The following is a 23555-nucleotide window of genomic DNA, read 5'->3' as shown; positions in this document are numbered from 1 at the left end:
ACGGAAGTTTATTTTAAATTAGTTAGCTTTCTCTGCATTGCAAGACAGAATAATCAAGAATTGGTAAGAAAAAAATAATCTCTAAAATTACCGGGGGTGCATTATAAAGTGTTCGGTAACCGATCAAACTCACAATTTGGATTGAATGGCAAGTGATATTTAAAATCTGGAACTCATTGTCAATTTTTTTGTCTTCATTGTGTCTTAATAAATTACTGTGTTCATTTGCATGGAAGTGAAGAAAAATGCATGACATTTCATCTCAACACTAACACTTTTAACTGGCAACTCTGAATGTACTTTACAGCAGTGTAACAAAGTAAAGATCAATGATGTTTCATGACATATTTGTTATAATTCTCAAGGAGATAGGGAGTTTGTGCAAAAGTGCAAATCACTTTGCGACTAAACACATTGTTTATTTCAGCTAATTTTAAGAAAATATGATAAGACTCTCTCAAAAAAGGAAGCAATGATTTAGGTTTTCCTTCAAACTCCTTATCTAATCCTGAACCAACAGCACCTAGTTCAAAGAGCAACTAATTTGAGCAGCTCCAATTTACACGTTTCCTAACAATGCTTAATTTAGTGGAATTTCTGTCCAATTATGTTAATTTGATGTAGTGAAAGACAAACATTCAAAAAGATCATCCTTAATTTATATAGATTGCCAAACTCTGCATTTTCTGAATGACGCCCAGGAACGTATTTTCAAAAACAAACAAACAATGCCAGAACCACTATTAGGTCATCTCTAGGCAGAAAGTGACTCAGAGCCTACATTACTCTCTCCCTGAAAGTATACTGTAGGCACTGAAACTACTACCCTGAGTCTGTGCTATCAAAGTCCTTAAGTTAGAAAGTTTTAAAACCAGTCTGTGTGGGAGTATTTCATTTACAGATAGAGATTTGATTGTTTATACATTTTCATACTTGATTTTTAGGGTGTAATAACTATGTTTTAAAATTCATGGAGGTTTTGAATACTGTTAGATAATTGTGCTAAAATGGTATATCCATTCCTCCTAGGAAACAGAAATTATAGAAAGGTAGTGCTTTTCACATCTGACATCTTTGAGTCATTGCAGTTTCAGTATAAATGCAATAGGAAAAGTGACATTCATGTTCATGATATTTCCTATAAATGAATTAGAATGTACTGGAGGCCTGATATAAAGTGGGATGCCTAAACTTCAGTAAGATCTTGTTTCCAATTCAAAATAAATTTTATTTTTATTTTTTTTATAATGTCCCTCAATTTCAGATAAGCACCCCCCTAAGGTCCACTCCATTTTTTTAAAGATTTTATTTATTTTATTTGACAGATAGAGATCACAAGTAGGCAGAGATGCAGGCAGAGAGAGAGGGAAGAGGAAGCAGGCTCCCTGCTAGGCAGAGAGCCCGATGCGGGGCTCGATCCCAGGACCATGGGATCATGACCTGAGTGAGCCAAAGGCAGAGGCTTTAACCCACTGAGCCACCCAGGCGCCCCCAAAATAAATTTTAAATTGAATTATGCACCTCTAAGTTCAGAGACAATAAACATCAACCAACACAATTAATAAGTTCTATTTCTTGAAATTTTGGGAACATTGATAGTCTCATCTCCTGGAAGAACAACAGCTAAAATTTTTGGTCATGGATTCTTGCTAAAATATCACTTTCCCAAAGATAATTAATGTTATGAATTTTCATTGATTGTTATTGATCATGAAGAATATAACAACCACGATAAAAAGAGTAGGAAAAACATGATATCTCATCTGTAAGGGCATGTGGAAAGTGGAAATGCTAATAAAAATAACTACCATTATTTCCTAAGTTAACATAATATAACAGAACACAAATATTTCATAACAATATTTTCTAGGCTCATTCTGATAACTCTTTTCTACATTCAAATTTAAAGGTTGAGGCATGTGATATGTATTGCATAAAAAACATCCCAAGGAGTTCGTTAAAAAAAAAAAAAAAACTCTTAATAAAGGACAAATCCAAAATAATTTTTTTTCTAATTTAATTAACAAATTATGAATCGACTTACCTATTTCATCACAGTGTATCAGGCACCAATAATATTTTTTAATCGTCATACCTGATGCAATAGTTACCATCTTTCAGACATACTGATCACGAACAAGTAAATAAATGAGAGCACCGTAGCTTAAGATCTACCTGCATAAATATAGGACTACTTCAGACAATCTCTTCACCACAACATAGCAATGAATAGAAATCATACATGCTCTGTAATGGACATACAGATGAGATAGAAGGGGATGGGTGTTAATATATGCAGAATCTTTATTAATTACATTGTAAAACATAATATGGAGAAACAGAATACAATTTTAGAAATACCCAGGTCACCATCATTGTTTTATTTTTATATGTGTAGATAAGGAATTTAGTAAACAATCCATGACTATTTAACTTCTTATATTTTGAAAATTTTAGCAAAAGTAACAAACCTAGCAACTAGAAAATTGTATCTATCTGCAAAATACAGCTTTGCCAGCATGGTAGAGGAAAAACAAAACAAAATAAGCAAGAAAAGTTTAACATTTCACAAGAGTTTTACTTTTATTTTTTTATTTATTATTTTTTATTTTTCATTTATTATTTACTTCTATTTTCTTCTGTATTTTAATGAAAATGTCATGACCATAACATAAGAGCAGAATTAAACCAGCATGAGAAATTATTTTTTCATAAGTTATAATAAACTAGCTTGGTGATTAATTCAAAAATTATATTCCAAACTTCAGTGTTCTTGCAGTAAGTATCACTGCATAAACAAATGAGTCAGGAGTCATAAACTAATGATGATTCTAAATGTTATTTAGAGAGACATTCTGTTCTGAATACATTTCAAATATTCTACACAAGGCAAAGTGGATCCAAATAATCTGTAGGCAAAATAAGATTTTAGAGAAGTATATATTTCCAACAGTATTTATAAAATATTACCTTCATGTAAGGCATCATCCTGGACTTTGTGGAAAACACACAATGGAGTAAGAAGTGGCCCTTCAAGAAACATATACAATATCAAGGTTTAACATGAAGCAGCATGTCTTCTCTAAGTAAAAAAACATTGTACCAACTGACTTTACTGAAGCTTTATATTTATTGCTCTCGTTTTAGGTCATAGTGTCCTTCTGCATGCAGGCTGCTATAACGGACATGATATAGACTTAATAGCTTATAAGGAACAGGAATTTATTTCTCACAGTTCTAGAACTGAGAAGTTCAAGATTAAGGAATGGGCAGATCCAGGGAGAGCCACTTCCTCATAGATGGCTATCTTCTCACTGTAAACGTACATGATGAATGAATCAAGAGAACTCTCTGGGGTCTCCTTTAAAAGGACTGTAATCCCACTTATGACCTAACCACCTCCCAAAGGCCCCTATGTTTTAATACTATCCCTTCCAGACTTAGATTTCATAAAATGATTTGGGGAGACATAAACATTCACACCATAGTATATATAAACAAAAAAAGACACAAAAACAACAAACAACTAAAATTATTTTAACTACCTATTATTTTCAACTACATAAAATTTTAATTTGTTTCTATATAATATTAAATAACTCATTTGAGTGATTCACTTATATCCAATGCATCTGAGTGCAACTAAATTTGCTTACCCAACATATCCAGCAGCATATTTCTTCAGACTATCCCATACCCCACCTTACAGGATTTACCACAATTAGAAGACAGGGGATCGAGGATAGATAGATAGATGTGTACATAAACACACTTGTACATACACATATGCATATTTTTTCCTGTTAATGATACTCATGCAAATAAAATTTAAGCTCAAGGAAACCTGTCTTGTGTGTTACTTAATATCCAGTTTTTGGTCAACATCCAAAAACAAATAATCCAATAAAAACATGGATAGAAGACATGAACAAGTGTTTCCCCAAAGAACACATTCAAATGTTCAGTAGATACATGAAAAGATGTCCATCATCATGTATCATCAGGAAATTGCAAAGCAAAACTAGAAAGAGATACCACCTCACACCTGTCAGAATGGCTAAAATCAACACTACAAGAAACAAAAGGTGTTGGAGAGGATGTGAAAAAGTAACACTTGTGGGGGCTGCCTGGGTGGCCCAGTGGGTTAAGCCTCTGCCTTCAGCTCAGGTCATGCTCTCAGGGTCCTGGGATCAAGTCCCACATCGGGCTCTCTGCCAGGCATGGAGCCTGCTCCCTCCTCTCTCTCTCTACTTGTGATCTCTCTCTGTCAAAAGAAAAAAATCTTAAAAAAAAAAAGAAAAAGTAACAATTGTGAACTGTTGGTGGTGATGCAAACTGATACAGCCATATTGGAAAACAGTATGGAATTTCCATAAAATTTAAAAATAGAAGTCCTTTGTGATCCCACAATCCTGTTGGTGTGTATTTACCCAAGGAATATAAGAAAACTTATTCAAAGGGATGCTAGCACCCCTATGTTTATAGCAGCATTATTTATAAAGCTAAGATATGGAAAGAGCCCAAGTATCCATCAATTGATGAATAAATAAAGAATAAGTGGTATGTATATACAATGGAATATTATTCTGCCATAAAAAAAGACTGAAATCTTGCCCTTTGCAATAACATGGATGGAACTAGATAGTATAATGCTAAAAGTGAAATAAGTCAGTCAGAGAAAGACAAATACCTTTACTCATATATGGAATAAAAGAAACAAAACAAACAAGCAAAGGGGAAAATAATAAGACATAGAAAGAGAAACAAAGCAAGAAACAGACATTTCATTATGGAGAACAAACTGATGGTTACTTGAGGGGATCTGAAAGGAGTGATGGATTAAATAAGTGATGGGGGTTAATTAGAGCACTTGTCATGATGAGCACTGAGTGCTATATGTTATATTGTACACATGAAACTAATACAACCATATATGTTAACTAACTGGATTTCAAATGAAAACTTTTTTAAAATCCCAGTTTTTAGCTCACATTCTGGCTTACAAAAGGGATTTAGTCAGGAATTTGGAGATTAGTTAATGAACAAATAAGGTGTGAACAGACAGTTGTTAGATAAAATTACTATCCTTTCTGGCATGATCTTATACCTTTTATCTAGAATTATTTTTAGCACTTTAGACTCTTTCTATTTTATTATGATTCATTAAACAAAAATTTCCTCAAAGGACCTTAGACTCCATCCAATTTGAGCAACAGTGTGAGAGAGGAAATGTTGTCCAGGAGGAAAAAAAAAAAAAAAGATGAAACTACTTTTGTTTACTAGTGAATGCATAGTTCTTCCACAGAAGAAGCTCTAAATGGTCATGGCTCCTGCTTTATATGTGTTCAGTCATATGTTCAGAAGTAGGTAACACTATCAAAAAATATAAAGCATCTGAGATTATTTGCCCTTATTTGAAAGCTGGTGTATGAGTCTGCCGTGGTTTCTTGGGTGTTGACAGAAGACGCAGACTCATGGCTCAGAAATAATATAGTTTATTATACACAGCAATAGAGGTAGCAAAAATATTAATAGTATTTTTGTGTATGTGTGTGTGTTTGTGTGTGTGTTTGTGTGTGTAGCGGTGGGAGTTATATATCAGTTCTGAGCCTCAGTTCCCACAAGAAGAATCAAAACAGAGGCAGATATTTGCAAACACAACAGGTTAAGTTAAAAAAAAAAAAAAGATACTATTTCTGTCTTCCAAGTCTATTCAATACAACCATCTTCAAAGGATGGTCTAGAACAAATAATAAATGCAGAAATGTAAGCAACCAATTGAAAAGTGTCTCCCAAGAAACACACTTTGAGAGTCTTCATTTGACACAAATACTATAGGATATTACATGGATCAGGTGCATTGAATACTGGAAGGTTAAAATTACAAGGGACCAAATATTTTTAAGCAGTTCTGGCATCCAGTAGAGTTCAAATAGGTTTTATAAGATTGAGGAAAGAAGCCATCAAAACCTGGGCCCAGGGGCGCCTGGGTAGCTCAGTGGGTTAAGCCTCTGACTTCGGCTCAGGCCATGATCTCAGGGTCCTGGGATCGAGCTCTGCATCAGGCTCTCTGTTCAGCAGGGACCCTGATTCCCCCTCTCTCTCTGCCTCTCTGCCTACTTGTGGTCTCTGTCTGTCAAATAAATAAATAAAATCTTAAAACAAAACAAAACAAAAAACCTGGGCCCAATTTTCCCAAAAGTATGATTCCGATTCTACTCTCTATGATGTTATCCCTTGAAGACAATGTCTCTAATTGAGTTGAATTAGATTACTAAAGAGAATACCCCCATTTGTTGTAGGAGATGAACAATATGCAAGAGGCAAAATGCCACATGGAAGCCACCTGGTCTTCAGTGGAATATAGAATCAGTTCCTTTGGGATGAATTTGTTCCACATTTGACTTCCCACTTAAGGGAAAATAAGAGTGCCTTCTAATAGATTTTAAATAGGAAATGACAACGGAAGCATATACAAGATTATAAAATGGGAAATTTCATTTAGATAAGCAATAATTTCAAAGTCATCTTCTTAATATTACAGACTCTTCACATAATCATAATTTTATTTTGGTATTATATGGTAATTTCAAATATAGGAAATATAAAGAATTTACCTCTGTAATTATAGCGAGGCTGGTCGTACTTTAATGGCAACAAAACTTCAATTTAGAAGTATGGTCTATCAATTATTAATACTTTTGGAAATGGTGTGTCATCTTCACTCCACTTGTCTCACTAAAACAGTAAGCCAAAAAAAGTAGGTCCAAGCCGTTTACTATGGTCATAATGGGTTGCTTTTGCACTTGGTAAAGAAGCAGTCATATTTTGGAAGAAGAAACTGAGGCTATTAATATTTTCAACTTATTTTCAGAAAAGGAAAGAAAAGATAATCTAAGCTAAAGCAAAAATCTTACACAAGGTGTCAGGAGAATGACCTTTTCCCAGATAAAGGGTTTTTCACCTTAGCCATGTTAGGAGGAAGAAGAGATGAGACATTGTGGACTTGACTAACGTTTGTACACTGTTCAAAAAGTTTTCAAAATAATGTGTATTATTTTTCTACTTTTAGTTGAGACAAAAAACAAACAAACAAACAAAAAACCACTAATGAGCTTACTCTTAAAAGGAGGTAAACAAGAAACGAGCAAAGATTGAATGTTAGGTATTGTCCCCCTCCTTTTTTTTAAATTATGTTATGTTAGTTACCATACAATACATCATTAGTTTTTGAAGTAGTGTTCCATGATTCATTGTTTGTGTAAAACACCCAGTGCCCCATGCAATATGTGCCCTCCTTAATACCCATCACCAGGCTCACCCATCCCCACATCCTTCTCATATTTAAATCCCTCAGTTTGTTTATTGGAGTCCATACTTTTCATGTTTCATTTCCCCCTCCAATCCCCCCACTTCATTTTTCCTTTCCTTCTCCTAATGTCCTCCATGCTATTCCTTAGGTTCCACAAATAAGTGAAACCATATGATGATTGACTTTCTCTGCTTGACTTATTTCACTTAACATAATCTCCTCCAGTCCCATCCATGTTGATGCAAATGTTGGGTATTCATCCTTTCTGATGGCTGAGTGATATTCCATTGTATCCATAGATCACATCTTCTTTATCCGTTTGTCTGTTGAAGGGGATCTTGGCTCTTTCAACAGAATGGCTATTGTGGACATTGCTGCTATGAACACTGGGGTTCATATGGCCCTTCTTTCCAGTAAAATAGAGATAGCCTATGACCCAGCGATTGCACTACTGAGTATTGACCTCAAAGATACAGATGTAGTGAAAAGAATTAGGTATTGTTAAAGCACAAATGCAGGGGATAGAAGTTATGGTACAGAAGAGGGAAGGGCAACCATACGGCAGAGTAGAATAAAGTAGCTCAGGAAGAAATTAGTCATATCCAGATATTGTAAGGCATGTGGGGTTGGCAGGGTGAGCATGAGAAATTATGAGAGAAGAGAGAGAAAATGGACCAGGCAAGAGAGGTTTATAACATTTTAACATCTAAGGTAAGCATATGCAAAGCAGAATAGGGAAAGAAATAAAAGTTTTTATAAGACTCAATACATAAGGAATGACGTGGAGGACACTGGGAGATGGAGAGAAGTGTGCTGGGGGAAATCGGAGGGAGAGACAAACCATGAGAGACTGTGGACTCAGAAACAAACTGAGGGTTTTGAAGAGGAGGGTGGCAGGTGGTTGGGTGAGCCCAGTGGTGGGTATTAAGGAGAGAATTTATTACATGAAGCACTGGGTGTGGTGCATAAACAATGAATTTTGGATCACTGAAAATAAATTAAAAGAAAAAAAAAGACTGACTACAGATATGGACCTCAGGGTAACACAGATATGGAACTCACTGTAATACCAGCCACTTCCCACCGACACACACAGACTATGATAATAATAAATAATAATGCAATTAAGAAAATTGCCTGCCAAATAATTTTTCCTCATTTTTATTTTTATGATTATTATTTTTATTTTATTTTTAAAGTTTTTATTTAAATTCCAGTTAGTTAAAATAAGGTTAATATTAGTTTCAGGTGTGCAATATAGTGATCAACACTGCCATACAATGGCTTAAATAAAAAAATTAAAAAAAAAATTTTTTAAAGATTTTATTTTTAAAAACCTCTACACCCAAGGTGGATTTCAAACGTACAACCCCAAGATCAAGAGTTACATATTTTACTGACTGATCTAGCCAGGCACCCCAACAAATAAAAATTTTATAAAATTGTTGAGTTTGTGGGAGTCTCATTTGCTCAGTCAGTTAAGTGTCTGCCTTTGGCTCAGTTCATGATTTCAAGAGTCCTGGGATCTAGCCCCATATTGCTCATTCTCTCTCTCTCTCTCGCTCTCTCTCTGGCTTTCGCTCTTAAATAAATAAATAAAATATTTTTTTTAAAAAATTGTTGAGTTTGTTTAACTAGTATTAAACTAGTAGACAGAGATGAAGATAAAGTATGATGTCATGGCAGGGAAAAATACAACTTACACGTTTTAAAAATAAAATGTGCAATGCAAGTTACATCACTTCTTTTATCACCACACTGGTACTTTCCCTACTGAGTTGTTGTAATGTAAGGACCTATTTTATATTTTTATATTTGAGCAAGAGGCTTTCATTGAGGTTAACCCTTAAACTTTCCTTGCTCCCCTTCCCCCAGGGAATTCACTTAAAAACAAGTCCTGGAAATCAGCTCCAGGTAACAAAGCCCATATACAAGGGTGGGTCAGGGCAGGTGCAGACATCAATCAGCAGGAGGGGGGGCGGTGTTCGCATATTGTCTCCCTAGATACTAAGGAGTATGCCCTACTCTTCCGCCCTTTGGGAACCTTTTTAGCACAATCCTAATCAAGGTGTAATAGGCTGGGTCAAATGTGTATACTAGCATAAATTGAACCTCAATTGGTCAACTAGCCTCACTGTGGAGTTTCCTGTGTGTGTTAAAATCTCATTGGTCACCTGTGCGTGTCCAGGCCTGACTGCATGGCCTTTGCACTTAAAAGCTAGACTGTGAAACAGGGAAGGGTTGACTTCTCTCATAAGAGGTGTGGCCCCGAACGTTCGGTTAGATTCTTGATGCTTGGCATGAAATAAAGCTTTGCTTGACCTTCGCTTTACATCAGTCTCACTCCTTTAATCATAGACCCATTATTGGGGCACAACAGTATTAATCTTATAGTTAGAAGTCCACAATGCATCCATCATCCATTCTACCCCTTAACATTCCCCTTTGGACAGACCCATGATCTAGAACAAGCCTTATTTTATAGTGCCTTGTAGGAGATTTTTGCTGCTGCCTAAATTGCCTACTTTCCTCTCACCATTACCACGGAAATTGGGTCCACTGAAACAAAGGGGTAGTGTAAGAAATTAACAACTTCCATAAATCTCTTTAAATAATAAAGTATAAGATAGTGATACCTTTTTTTCTGCCACATAACCAATTCTTGCAAGAATAAGGTCATATAAGAGAATTTACAACACATGCTAGCATTATCCTACTGGACCCAGATCATTTGTATGTTTCTCTGTCTCTGAGAAATGTAGTTATTTACATGACTGAAACCTACAAATTGTTTGATATGACTACTAATATCACCTACATTATTTTAAAGCCTGTTTAAGGCTTCTGAAATACATAGGTTTTGTAAACACTTATTAAGCATCTTGTATATATCAAACACTTTAAAAATCTCTGCTTTAAAAAAAAAAAAACAAAAAAACTCTACCTCAATGGAACTTTGAGTCTGAAAAAGATACAAGGCAACAGATAGAATAATTACATATTTGATTATATACTCTGAGGATGTCACATTAAATTGATATGAAAATGATGAGAAGGATCTGGATTTCTTGTCAAAATTTTTTGCCTTAAAAAGAAATTGATATTTAGGGAAAGTTGTTACTGAAAGAGGTCCTGTGTCAACCAAAAATGTTACACCATGATCTGAATTTTCCAGTTGTGAATTTTCCAATGTGAATTTTCCAGTTGTGTGCTTTGTTTAGCTGTCTTATATTAAGACTGAATTTAGTAATTCAGTCTCAGATTTCAGTAAGTCTTCTTTTAAAGATTTTATTTATTTATTAGAGAGAGAGAGGGAGGGGCAGAGGGAGAGGAAGAACCAGACTCCTTGCTGAGCAGGCAGCTGATGCAGGACTGGATCCTAGTACCCTGGCATCATGACCTAAGCTGAAGGAAGACACTTAACCATCTGAGCCACCCAGGCACTCTAGACTGTAAACTTCTTAAAGGTAAAAAAGTTTATTCTTCTAGTAGTTCCACAGACATTTCTAACATCCATAAGAAAGCATGTACTGATGTAAAATGCCAGCAAATCAAATTATTTAAAAAAGAAAGAAAGAAAGAAAGAAAAGATATATCTGGACAAAGAGAAAAACAGAAAATCTAATAATACATTGAATTATTAGAGCAAAGAGTGGAGGAAGAGAAAATAAATATGAAATAGAGATTTCCACTAAAATAAAAAATTGAATAAAGCAGGAGATTTAGAAAATTATTATGACAGACTTGAGAATAAAATAAAATAGGAATTTTTAGAAAATAGCAATGAATGAAAAGGTAAATTGTTCCTACCTCTATAATATTAGCTGCTTGTTGTTGTTGTTGTTGCTAATTTACCTATTTAAGCTAATAAACAAAGAAAGGTTTCATTTAGGGATAAGGTTTCTATATATATATATTATTATTTTTCCATTTAGGGATAATATATATATATATATATATATATATATATATATATATATTTTAATTGTTAGAAAATGTGTCACAGAAAGTGTTTAAACTTTAAGATACAGATGCAACATGTAACGAACTACATTGTTTGAACGTCTAATTTGTAAATGCTGTTAGAGGAAACTTGGTGGAAATGTCCTTATGTGGTTGTGTTTCTGGAACTAAGTATATTTATTAATAAGGAATAGTTTAAAATTATGAAATGACCAGGAGTGGACAATTTTCCTAATCCTATCAGCTCTTTGCAGCTCTTTGATAAGCCCCCTTCAGGAATATCAGCTTTATTTATCTAATTAAATTTTATATTAATGTGCTTTTGACTTTTGGCCTTTCTCTTCCTTCTGTTCTTTTTTTTTCCCTAAATTACATGTTTCTGCTTAACAGCTACTATCAATTCTTTGATATGAATTCTCCACATCAATTTACTAACTCCAGAGATGAAGCAGCATCAATATTTAGAAGCAAAGAATACAAAGCCTTGGGCATCTGGATGGCTCAGTCAGTTAAGCATCTGCCTTCGACTCAGGTGGTGATCCCAGGGTCATGGGATGGAACCCCAGGTTGAACTTTCTGCTCAGCTGGGAGCCTACTTCTCCCTCTCCCTCTGCCTGCAGCTCCCTTTGCTTGCATTCTCCCTCTCTTTGTCAACTAAATAAAATAAAATAATGTAACTAATACATTTATTAAAATGCAATTATTACACAATACATAATGTATTGCATAATTATAATAATGATTAAATAATTTATTAAATATTTATATGAAATATATCAATTTAATTAAATAAATATTTTTAGAATTTAAAATATTTCAAATTTAGATTATTAAATATTAAATCATTAATTTAATAAATAAATATCTAAACATAATTAAATAAAATAATTTATTTATTAAAATGAATAAAATAATGTCATTATCTGAGCATGTATTTTTAAATAGTCTAAAAAAAAACCATCTAATAAAGTCTAAATACATTGAGTTCAGATATTTATACAAGTTAACCCAGACACTCAACCTACAGACAGTTTCAAAACATTTGTTTTTATCTACTACTCAAAATACGATTGTAATGTATTTATTTATAACTTTGACATAGCAAGGAAACTTGGAGGAAAAGGAGACATTTGCTTTTAATATTTGAAAATTATTTTGTTGATTTAAAAAAAATAAAAACCTTAACACATGAGCATTTCTTCTTAAATAACACTGTGAAGTTTCTGAGTCGCATTCTATTAAAGGTGCTGATAAAATGGCCTCAGTTACTCATGTAAATTATCAGCTGAATGGGTAACAAATGAAGTAGAGAGCTTTTTAACTATTTATGAATGTATTGCTTGTGGATGGAGTGCCACATAGAGTTACCTCTCTTTTTGGCTTTGTTTTGTGTGCAGCAATGGAACTATGAATGAGATTAAACATAAGGACATTCACAGAAATTCTTAATGAACTTCTGGGGAAGGGCAATAAGTGCAACGAAAAACTGCAGCAAGACTAATTGCAAATTTCAGGTGGTCATCGCTTAATTATAGAAGCTTTTAAGTTCAAGTAATATATCTTTTTTATGAGCCTATCATATTGTATTAATTACCACAAACTGCACTCTTGAACACTTATCTTTTCACATATTTCTTATTCTTAGTACTTAAAATTATCCTTATGATTGATAAGTAAATGGATTTTACTGACAATGCATTTATTTACATAAATATATAATGCTGTTTATATATATATAAACAATTGAATATGTGTATGTGTTCAATGAAATTTTTTTTTCAAATTAACATCTTAATTCTACCACATTGGTTACAAATAGATATAGACTTTATAGATTCATCAAATATTTTATTCTCAAATTTATATCTCCTTTGTGAAGTAAGTGAAACTGTATATATTAAATATAATCCTATCACATGTAACAGTTACTAGTGCATCCCAGGACATACATAGGTCAGGTCCTACTCAAGGCATCACGGATAACTGGATTTAACTTTCTATCCTAGGAGTCTTCTGTATATTTCTGTGGCTTTTATACTACAATCAGGAGGAAGAATTCTTTTGCTAAAAGCTTCCAAATGACTATGTGAGTAGATTATTTGTAGACCAGTGATATAATATTGTAGTTTAATATGTAAAGCATGATAAAATAAAATGCTATTGCCATATTTAATTTGTTCAGTAAAGCATTCATTTAGTTATCAAGCATTCATTTTCTTTTTTTTAAGATTTTATTTATTTATTTGACAGACAGAGATCACAAGTAGACAGAGAGGCAGGCAGAGAGAAAGGAAGGGAAGCAGGGTCCCTGCTGAGCAGAGAGCCTGATGTGGGGCTCTATCCCAGGACTCTGGGATCATGACCTGAGCAGAAGGCAGAGGCTTTAACACACCAAGCCACCCAAGAGCCCCAAGCATTCATTTTCTTTATACAGAAGAGATAGATCAATATTATATAGTAGAAAATACAGTAAATAATCTAGAAACCTTGATCATTGTGTTTTGGCAATTTTAGAACATAAAATTAGCTAAAGCTCAAGTGCAAGTTATATTTGTATCATAGGAGGAAAAGTTAATTAAAAGTTTGTTTATTACCATAGTTTAACACTTCAACGAAATGATATCGAGTCAAAAATTAATGAATATGTGAGGTATACAATAAAAACAATCATCTTGAGTGTATGTGACTCACTGTAGGTATTGATAGGCTAGAAATCAAAGGGAAAGTATCTATAGGGTTTGTTCAGTTCCATGCTCATCAGATTAATAGGCTTTCTCATATTGCTTCCTTCACCACATTAATTTGTCTAATGAAGTTTTCAAGAGTTAAAGACAGTGATAGTTTCATGGCTGGAGAGAAGGTACAGAATCTAAGATAGTTCAGCAGTGCTTATTATTTAAGAGAAAGACAGCATGGGTGGTAAGGGGTGGAAGGAAAGGGATAAGAAGAGAGAATCTTAAGCAACCTCCTTGCCCAGCACAGAGCCTATAGGGGCTTCATCTCATCGCCCTGAGATAACAACCTGAGCTGAAATCAAGAGTCCGATGCTTATCTAATTGAGTCACCCAAGTGCACCATTTTTTTCCCTGTATCTTTATTTTCATCTCTCTCTGCAACTGAGTTTCCCTTCAAAATCAGGACTTGCATACACAACCTAAATAATTATTTTGGGATTTGATCACGTGGAAGAGGAGAGAATGAGAAGAGCTAAGTGGTCCAGGAGAAACATATATGAGTTTAGACTGAGTGGATTATGATTGTGGACAACTGAGCATCAATCCTAATGCACAGAATACATCTCAGAATTATTTTTCTGAAACAAGAAAGAATCTGTTTAACCCACTGGCTTCTGCATCCTATCCACAGTGGTTAAAATTCATCCCAGAAGTAATTAATGTCCCTGACTTTACTATTACTGGGCATGAGAGAGGAGCTCAGTGGGCTTGGTCAGTGTCCCACCTAATTATGAAAGGCAGAGCAGATTCAGGCAAAAAAAAATTATTAGTTCTTTCCAAATTAGATTTAATGGGATTCTATTTTTCAGTCATGTATTCATTTTACATTTTATATTTTATCGATTTTTCTAAGCTTTGGCCAATATTCACTGCATTTTTGAATAGCTTTTATCTATTTTTGTAAATCATTTTTCTGCTACATGTGTTTAGTCATGGTTATCCATTTCTTCTTCCAAGTTTTTCAGATATGTGATATCAATTTCCAAATAAATTATTTAAAATGTTTATTTTTTATACTAAACTTCTATGAAAAACATTGATATATGTATTATGGCATATTGTTCCCCTTTCAACTTATTTTTTAAAATGGGAATGTGCCTTGGCAAATACATATTGTTTCTTTTTATGTTTATGCAGATTCTTCATAATTTTCCCAAGTTCATTGGCTTATGGTTTATATTTTTTTAATAATTTTCCTACTGCCAATTAATAGATTTTTTTCCATTACATTGTCTAAGTTGCTATTGCCATTATAAGTAAAAAGCATCTGGAAATCTATATCCCTGTCCAGTTTCCTCAAATCACTCATTATTTTCAGGATCTAGTTGGATTTTCTTACAGGTTCCAGGTGGACAAGCTTTTGAACTGGTGCTAATTATTATTTCTGTTTCTGGCTTCCTGCATTTACCAGCTTAGGGATCATTTTTAACATTATGATGAAATGAGGCATCATATTCTTATTCTCAACTTCATTAATAATGATATTAGTGTAACATGTCCTACAAGATAATAATAGATACATGTAAAATAATTTCATGGACCAAAAAAAGTGGTGGAAAATGTAAATAAAACACAGTGGCAACCAACTAGTCATTTCAAGTTGAGCTATTTTTTTCCCCCTTTATCTCCATGTCTCTTTAATTTCCTGTAGCACATTCCTACAAAGTATTTTAAGGTGTTTTATATGCACATACATAGAGATCATCATGGAGTCTAAATCTAATAATTCCTTGTCAGTTTTAAATATTTTAAGTTTTGTTCCTTCCTATGTCAGTTGTCTATTAACTTTTTCTCCACACTGTACTTAATTGCAAGGAAATATTTAATTTTAATATAAATTAATTAATCACTTTAATAAATATTTTTACCTTATGGATTAATCATTGATGCTTATTTCTTATTTTTTTTTAACTTTTAAAATTCTATTTATTGAGAGAGAGAGAACAAGCGCAAGCAGGGGAAGCTGCAGAGGGAGAGGGAAAAGAAGAAGCAGGTTCCCCACCAAGCAGGGAGTCAAGCTCAGTCTCAGGGCCTTGGGATCATGATCTGAGGTGAAGGCAGAGGCTTAGCTGACTGAGCCACTGAGACTAATTGTTATCTTTGATATTTAAGGAAATACTTTATCATCTCTAATTGATCCCCTATGTCACAAATACAGTTTTCTCTATGGTGCTACTAATTTTATTGTCTTAAAATTAGACTCTTTTTCTAGAAGCATTTTTAATCAGTCTCTTAGGTCTATAATTTAGTTTTTATACATTTCATTTAGTATTTTATTTTATCTTCATCATCTCTGAGTATTCCAGACCAGTACTCATTGGTCAAAACTTTCTTATTAGTCTATTCCAAAAATTTGTTTGTTTCTATAATATTTTATTATTAATGCTGTATTCATAGGTTTTGCCTTTATATTCGTTTTGTTTTATTTTGTTGTTTTATGCTTTGGTGTTTTCGTTGTATTGTTTTGTTTTTCTTTTGAATTAATACAATTAAACCTTAAGATTTCCTTCATACCTTTAATTATTGTCACTTATTTTCACAAATGATATTACCATAGTACAGTAATTCTACATATTTCTGAATTAGCTGTATTATTTCTTTTTAGGTATAAAGTTAACTTCCAGTTACATGGACTTAATATTTTGGTCATTCTATTCTAGTTTTATTGCCTTATCATTGGAAAATATAGCCTGATACTTAACTCTAGGGAATGTAGGGAATGATGTGGGAGAGCTAGGTTCTTGTCTCTTGGAGTCAAAGAAGGAATCTCGTGGGCAATGGAGAGTGAGTAAGTGACAGAAGTTTATCAAGTGAATATATAGAAAAAGCTCTCACAACTAAGAGGGGTCCCCACACAGTTAAGAATGAGTGCCTTCAGGGTTTATTTTTTATAAAAAGGTAACCAGGCAACTTTAATCCTTTTAACATCTCTATCAATAGCTGCTGCTATGGCTTACCTCCTTTTTAGGGTCTGATTATTCTTTTTTGGTTACAGGTGTTTATCATAGAGACACCCACCCCACATGACCCACCCCATACACCTAGGGCAGGGTGGTCCTCCATCCCACATGCCTAGATCAGGGTGCTCTTCCCTGGGGTAGGGTGGTCCAACTTATCTCTTTACTCTGGTTTTCCCACACCACATTTTGGGGATTTCAGAGAGCCTGTTCACAAAGTTCCCTATGGATCTCTTCCTCCCTAGCCCCACCTGTCCGTTACTCATTTTGAGAGTTGATATTACCAAAGTACTGTAATTCTAAAAATTTCTGAATTCGCTGTATTATTTCTTTTTCGGTATGAAGTTAACTTCCAATTATATGAATTTAATATTTTGGTCATTGTTTTCTAATTTTATTGCCTTATTCTTGGAAAATATAGCCTGATACTTAACTCTAGGAATTTATTGGCATATACTTCTGGCCTAAATAATGGCCTGTTTGTGTAAATGTTCAACTTATGCTTATATACTTACTGAAGACTATTGTTTTGGGTCAGGATGGCTACATTTATTAATAGATCAGGACTATTAGATTCTCTAAATTTTGATGTTTCTTAATTTAATCTAATTAAATTATCAGTTAAAGAAAGAAGTTAAATTTTTTATGTACTACTGCATCTAAACTTATCAAAGTCTTTTGCTATAATTAGACAAGTATGTCATCCTGTTTTTATACCAAGTCTTGCATTAAAAAAATCATACTATCTGAAATATTTCTTCTTCTTATTATTATTATTATTATTATTATTATTATTATTGTTTTTAAATATTGTATTCATTGGGGTACCTGAGTGGCTCAGTCAGTTACAGGGTCCTGGGATAGAGCCCCACAGGAGGTTCCCTGCTCAGTGGGGTGCTTCTCCCTCTCCCTCTGTTATTCCCCCTGCTGTGTGCATGTTTTTCTTTTCTCACTCTCTCTCAAATAAATAAGTAAAATTTAAAGATTATCTCTCTCAAATAAATAAGTCAAATTTTTTTTCTCAATGGGAGGGAGAAGCAGACTCCCCACTGAGCAGGGAGCCTGATGCAGGGCTCAATACCAGGACCCTGGGATCATCACCTGAGCTGAAGGCAGACACTTGAACCGACTAAGTCACCCAGGCACTCCAGTTGTTCATTTATTTATTTATTTTTATTATGCATATGTTTTATCTCTCTTTTCTTCAAGTCTTTTTTTCGATCTTTTTACTTTTTTCATAAAACTGAATTATTTCAAGATGACTTGGTTATCCTCTTTTCCCCCACCCCATAGGTCATAGAGTACATTTTAACTGTTAAAATAATATTAGTATTTAAGTGCTTCCTACACAAATTAAGGCAGATTATCTGTGGTCTGTATTCATGAAAATATTTTTTTTTATTATGCCTTCCTATTCCAATGACATTTTATAAGGATCTAAATGTTTACATTTGTGATTATTTTTTTCAAGATAATAAAGCTATTACTTCATTCTTTTTTATATCTGATGTTATTTAAAAAAAATTCTGTCAGTCTGATTCTTGTTTCTTTATTAATGAATTTTTTTTTTCTCTCTAACACTTATGATTTTTTTTTGTCTTTGGTATGTATGCCCTAGTTTGGGATTCATAGAGTCAACTATAGTTATGAATATTTTCTTTCTTTTCTTGTATGTAAGTTTTAATCCAGTGTCTTGACTATTTTATGCTTGAGAAATAGATGTACATTAATATTCAAATATTTCTTTCCTTTTTCTTCTTTCATTTAAAAAAAAGTCATTTATTTTATTTTATTTAAAAAATATTTATTTATTTATTTGGAGTAGAGAGAGAGGGTCATGAAGAGTGGCTGATTATATACTTTCAAGTTGGGAGGAGGTTAGGGATAGCACAAGCCTCCAAGGTATTTTATAAACAAGGTTTCCAGGACCTTGAGGGGGCTAGCTATTGTTAGGGAAAGGTCATTTATTACTATTTAGTAAAAACTCAGGGAAGAGACTCTTCTGATGTGTATCAGTGGGTATATGCTTGGGAGATGATTGCCAATGTATATCTTGAGGGCAGGGGTGGGGAGTAGAGATAAAGAAGTTTCCAAAGTAATTTTTACATGTGAAAGTAGATTTTCAGTATCCTGGGGGGTGGACTAAGAATGCTTTTTGCCCTGAGTGGATGTGTCCACATGGAAGCAGCTGAGTCCCCAGAAGAACTTCAAGGACTTGTCAACAGGCTATGAGTAGTAAGGAAATCTAATTTTTTCTCTAGCTTTTGTTCCACACACATCACCAACATCTTACACCTCTTTTATATTGATAATTTTAATGATTTGCTGGTATCCAGATGACTATATCATTAAGTGACTTCTTATCTCTATTGAATCCATTACGTATTCTATCCATTGTATTCTTAATTCAACTAGATTACATATATTTAATCTATTAGTACCACTAGGTTCTTATTCCTGTTTTTATTTCAAAATCTTTACTTATTTCCTTACATTATTTATTGGGTATATTTTAAATCCCTGATATACTCACTTATTATATATAAGCTGTCAACCTTATTCTCATTTTGAGGTAGCTATATCTTTTTGGGTTTTAGGACATCATACAAACAATGCCAAATAATTTTCAGACAACAGCAGGATCTCCAAGAATTCAACTAAATTCTGACACTATCTACCTGAACATAGCGTAAGATTTCATCAGTTAAGGGATCAGTCCTCCAAGACTATCTCCAACCCCACCTCAGATGCCAGTCTCACTGTAGGCCCCAGGTTATTACCTGTGCTTGTGACTGAGCAACTACAGGTTGGAGGTCCCAGTGGCCTACTTCTTACGTTCTTTTAATTCGCTACAGGGACTCACAAAACTCAGAAAAATACTTACTTTATGTTTGCCAGCTTATTAAAAGATATACTAGAAGATTTAAATCAATAGATAGATAAAGAAGTGCACAGGGCAAGGTATGGAGAATGGGCACAGTGCTTCTATTACCTTCTGGAAGACTGCCACTCTTCCTGCCTTTTCATACATTTAACAAACTAAGAGCTTTCTGAACCCAGTCCTTTCAGGTTTTCTGTGGAGGCTTCATGACATAGTCATGACTGACTAAATCATTGTCATTTGCTGATCTATTCTCCAGGTCCTCTTCCCTCCCCAGATAATCCTGAATTGGGAGGAAGGGGAGGCATGTTGGGCAAAAAGTTATGAAGGCTTTCACCAAGTGGTTGGTCCTTCAGGCAAACAGCCTTGCCTTGTGTGAGGTCTGAAGGTCACTTCATTAACATAATAAAACACACCTCTCTCACCCTGATTTATCACAGGAAATTCCAAGAGTTTTAGGAGCTGTGAGTCAGTAGCCATGGTTGAAAACCAAATATTCAGATGACCAAAATATATTTCTTGTAAACCACTCTATTACACTACATGCTTAAGTATTTAATTATGTGATCTTTTAAACTAATATTTTTCTAAGAGTATAAACTGTTCTGTCAGTAATCTGGATTGGGGAGTGATGTATTGCCAAATTTCTGTCCTTTCAGTCCAGGATGTCAAAGAGAAACAACAGGAGAGCCCCTTAGGGCAGGAAGTTCAAAGTAATAATGTTGAGTACTACTCCCTTTTCTTGATTTTTTTTTTAACAAGCAAATCATCTCTTCAGAGTTGCAATTTAAAGCCAAGAACATGCGGAATTGGGAGAAAAAAATAGTTAAATTTGGAGACTTGCAGAGGTAGAATCAGAGTAGTGAAAGCCATTACAGTAACTGAACTAACTGAGGTCAGTCTTTGGTGAATCACAGAAACAGGTGGAGTTGTCAAACAAAGGAATCTTTCTTTACAACATACAAGGAGATCACAGGGAATAAGTTCCAAAGCCTTGACTGTTTGAACAGGAGAGAGATTTTTATTTAGTATTTAAGATGAATACTCAGAAGGGAGAGTTTTATTATCCCGTGTATGGTTGGCCATAAGGTTGTGGATGCATGCACATCCACATATGTATTTGTGCAATATGTATTGCATGTTCACCTGAATGAAGCTTGTATTCCACCGAGGGCAGAAACTTCAACGTTAGAATAAAGCAGAGGTAACTGTTGGCCAAGGGAAAGGGACTCTGCAGGCTTCAAGAGCAGATATAAACTAGATGGGGTCTTGAGCTCATTTTCTGGGACAAGGAATTCAAGGCCTTGATTACTTTTGAAATAGCACTAGGAGTTTTACCACTGATTTATTGTCTCAATAGCTTAGGCTATTTCCTGGTCTGGTGGTGACTGTTAGTTTTCCCATTGCCTTGTTCCCTCAAAATCCTTAACTAGTGAGGTTTTTGCATTTCTTTGTAAGAACCTCCCAGGAAGTTTTGGAAGAAGTGTGCTTGGGCAAGTACACAGGTGGGATATAGATCATTGAAAACAGCTGGGGACAAAAAATGACTTTTCTTATGTCAGGAAATCTATATCTCATCTTTAATTTTCTGGGAACCTCTAACTCTTTCTGCTGATGTTACCAGCAGTCATCTGAGATATTACTGATTGTTCTCTTGAACCTAAGGAAAAGGAAATGTAGAAAGCAAAAGACAAAACTTTAAAATCTATCCTGCAACTCATCAATTCACTGCAGCCACCTCTCTGTCTTTCCGATTCTCCCTTTCTCTCTTTCTCTTTCTCTCTCACTTTCTCTCTCACATACGCGCAACACACGCAAATCAACTTAAAACAATTTTTAATTTTCCCTATTCCATTTTAATATACTTGAGGCATGATCATTTTCTTAGTAAATACAAGAAAAAAAATCTAGGATTCCATCATTCTGTGTGATTAAAGTATTGAGGAATTTACTTCCAATAACACTTATAAAAACATATTTTATTTAAGTAATATTATATAATCAGGTGCCTGCATTTTTCTTTTCTCCAACTACTGTTATTTGGCAATTAATATTCTGTCAATCAATATTCCCCTATATCTGAATGTGTGGGCAGTGAGAGAGGAATTAGAGGCAAGGATGGGGAACACTCTCAACAACTGCAGACTACATATATCTTAAGCCATGATTTTCTTTGCAAAGGTCAACATTGATAATGTTCTAGTCATACCTCCGTGTACCAGGAAAGAAGTAGCATATTTCTTGAAAGACACAGCTATCAAAGCTCCATGGAGAAACCATAAAGATGGAGAAGGGATTTGCAAATTATATATCTGATAATGGACATCTACTCTGATTATTAAAAAATGAATAAAAATAAAAAACTTTACTAATAATCTCACAGAGTATCCAATTTTACATGTGAAGGAAATAATGGAAGAGACATGTCACTAAAAGTATATGGATGGCCTATAAGCACATGACAAATTTCTCAACATTTAGACATTAAAGAAATACAAATTAAAATCATAATGAGACATGCTTACATATCTATTAGAATGGCTAAAATTATAAAGGTTAATTGTACTTGGACTGAGCTAGATATAGAAGCAACAAAAAATCTAAACTGTTGTTGGCATATATCATGATACCACCACCTTGGAAAATAGTTTGAAAATTTTTTTAAATGCAAAATATGTTGCAGTTACACAAATAGCCATTTTACTTCTAGGCATTTAACCAAGAGAAACAAACCCTATGGTCATACAAGGACTTGTATATGAATTTCATAGCAGCTTTATTTTTAAGAATTGAAAACAGTGGAAATGTTCATCAATGTCCATCAATAGAGCAAAGACAAATTATGATCTATTCATTAAAGAGATTACTATTCAACATCAAAATGAACTATTTACAATTGGAGACTCTCAAAGTAATGATGCTGAGAAAAGAAAAGCCAGGCAATGAATAGTATATAATGTGTGATTCCATGACTATAAAAAATCTAGAATATAAACAAATTTATATATAATCACAGTCATCAAATATATTGGTGTGATTTTAGTGCCTTCTTCTGTGCTCCCATAGCTTCCTACACTTGGATCTCCGAGCATTTGTTACACCATGTGAAAATATGAACTCTTTTTCTTTATTCTGTCTTACTAGAATAAGAATCCTTGAAATTTATGGACATTTGAACTCTCAGGTATTAGCAGAAATTCTATCACACAGTAAGTTTCCAAATATAAAAGCCAGAGTTTTACAATGACTTCTAAGCTTTTACATGATCTAGCCACTCATTTAACCTCTGTGATGTCTTTCCCTGCTACTCTTCAGTCACTCACAGTGGCCTCCTTGCTATTCCTCAGATATGCCAGTCATGATCCAACCTTACGGCCCTCAAGATAGCCAATTCCTTTGTCTGGAGTGACCTTATTGCTGATAGTTCTGGGCAAATTCATCACCTTTCCATACCTTTGTTCAATTGTCAGCTTCATTGTAACTACCCTGATCTTCCCATTAAAAATTTTAACTCCCCAACCCCTGCCAAGCAACCTTGATTTTTCTCACCCTGATCGAATTTTTCTTTTTCCCCATTGTACTCATCGTTTTTGAATGCACTATGCAATTTTTAATAAGGTTTATAGCTTTTAATTGTCTCACCCATTAAAATAAAAGTTCTACAAGGCCAAGTATTTCATTTACCAGTGTAGTCTGAAGTAATATCT

This window comes from Mustela lutreola, chromosome 14 (assembly GCF_030435805.1).
Source record: "Mustela lutreola isolate mMusLut2 chromosome 14, mMusLut2.pri, whole genome shotgun sequence".
NCBI classification, from domain to species: domain Eukaryota; kingdom Metazoa; phylum Chordata; class Mammalia; order Carnivora; family Mustelidae; genus Mustela; species Mustela lutreola.
Note: the sequence above shows the minus strand (reverse complement) of the source record.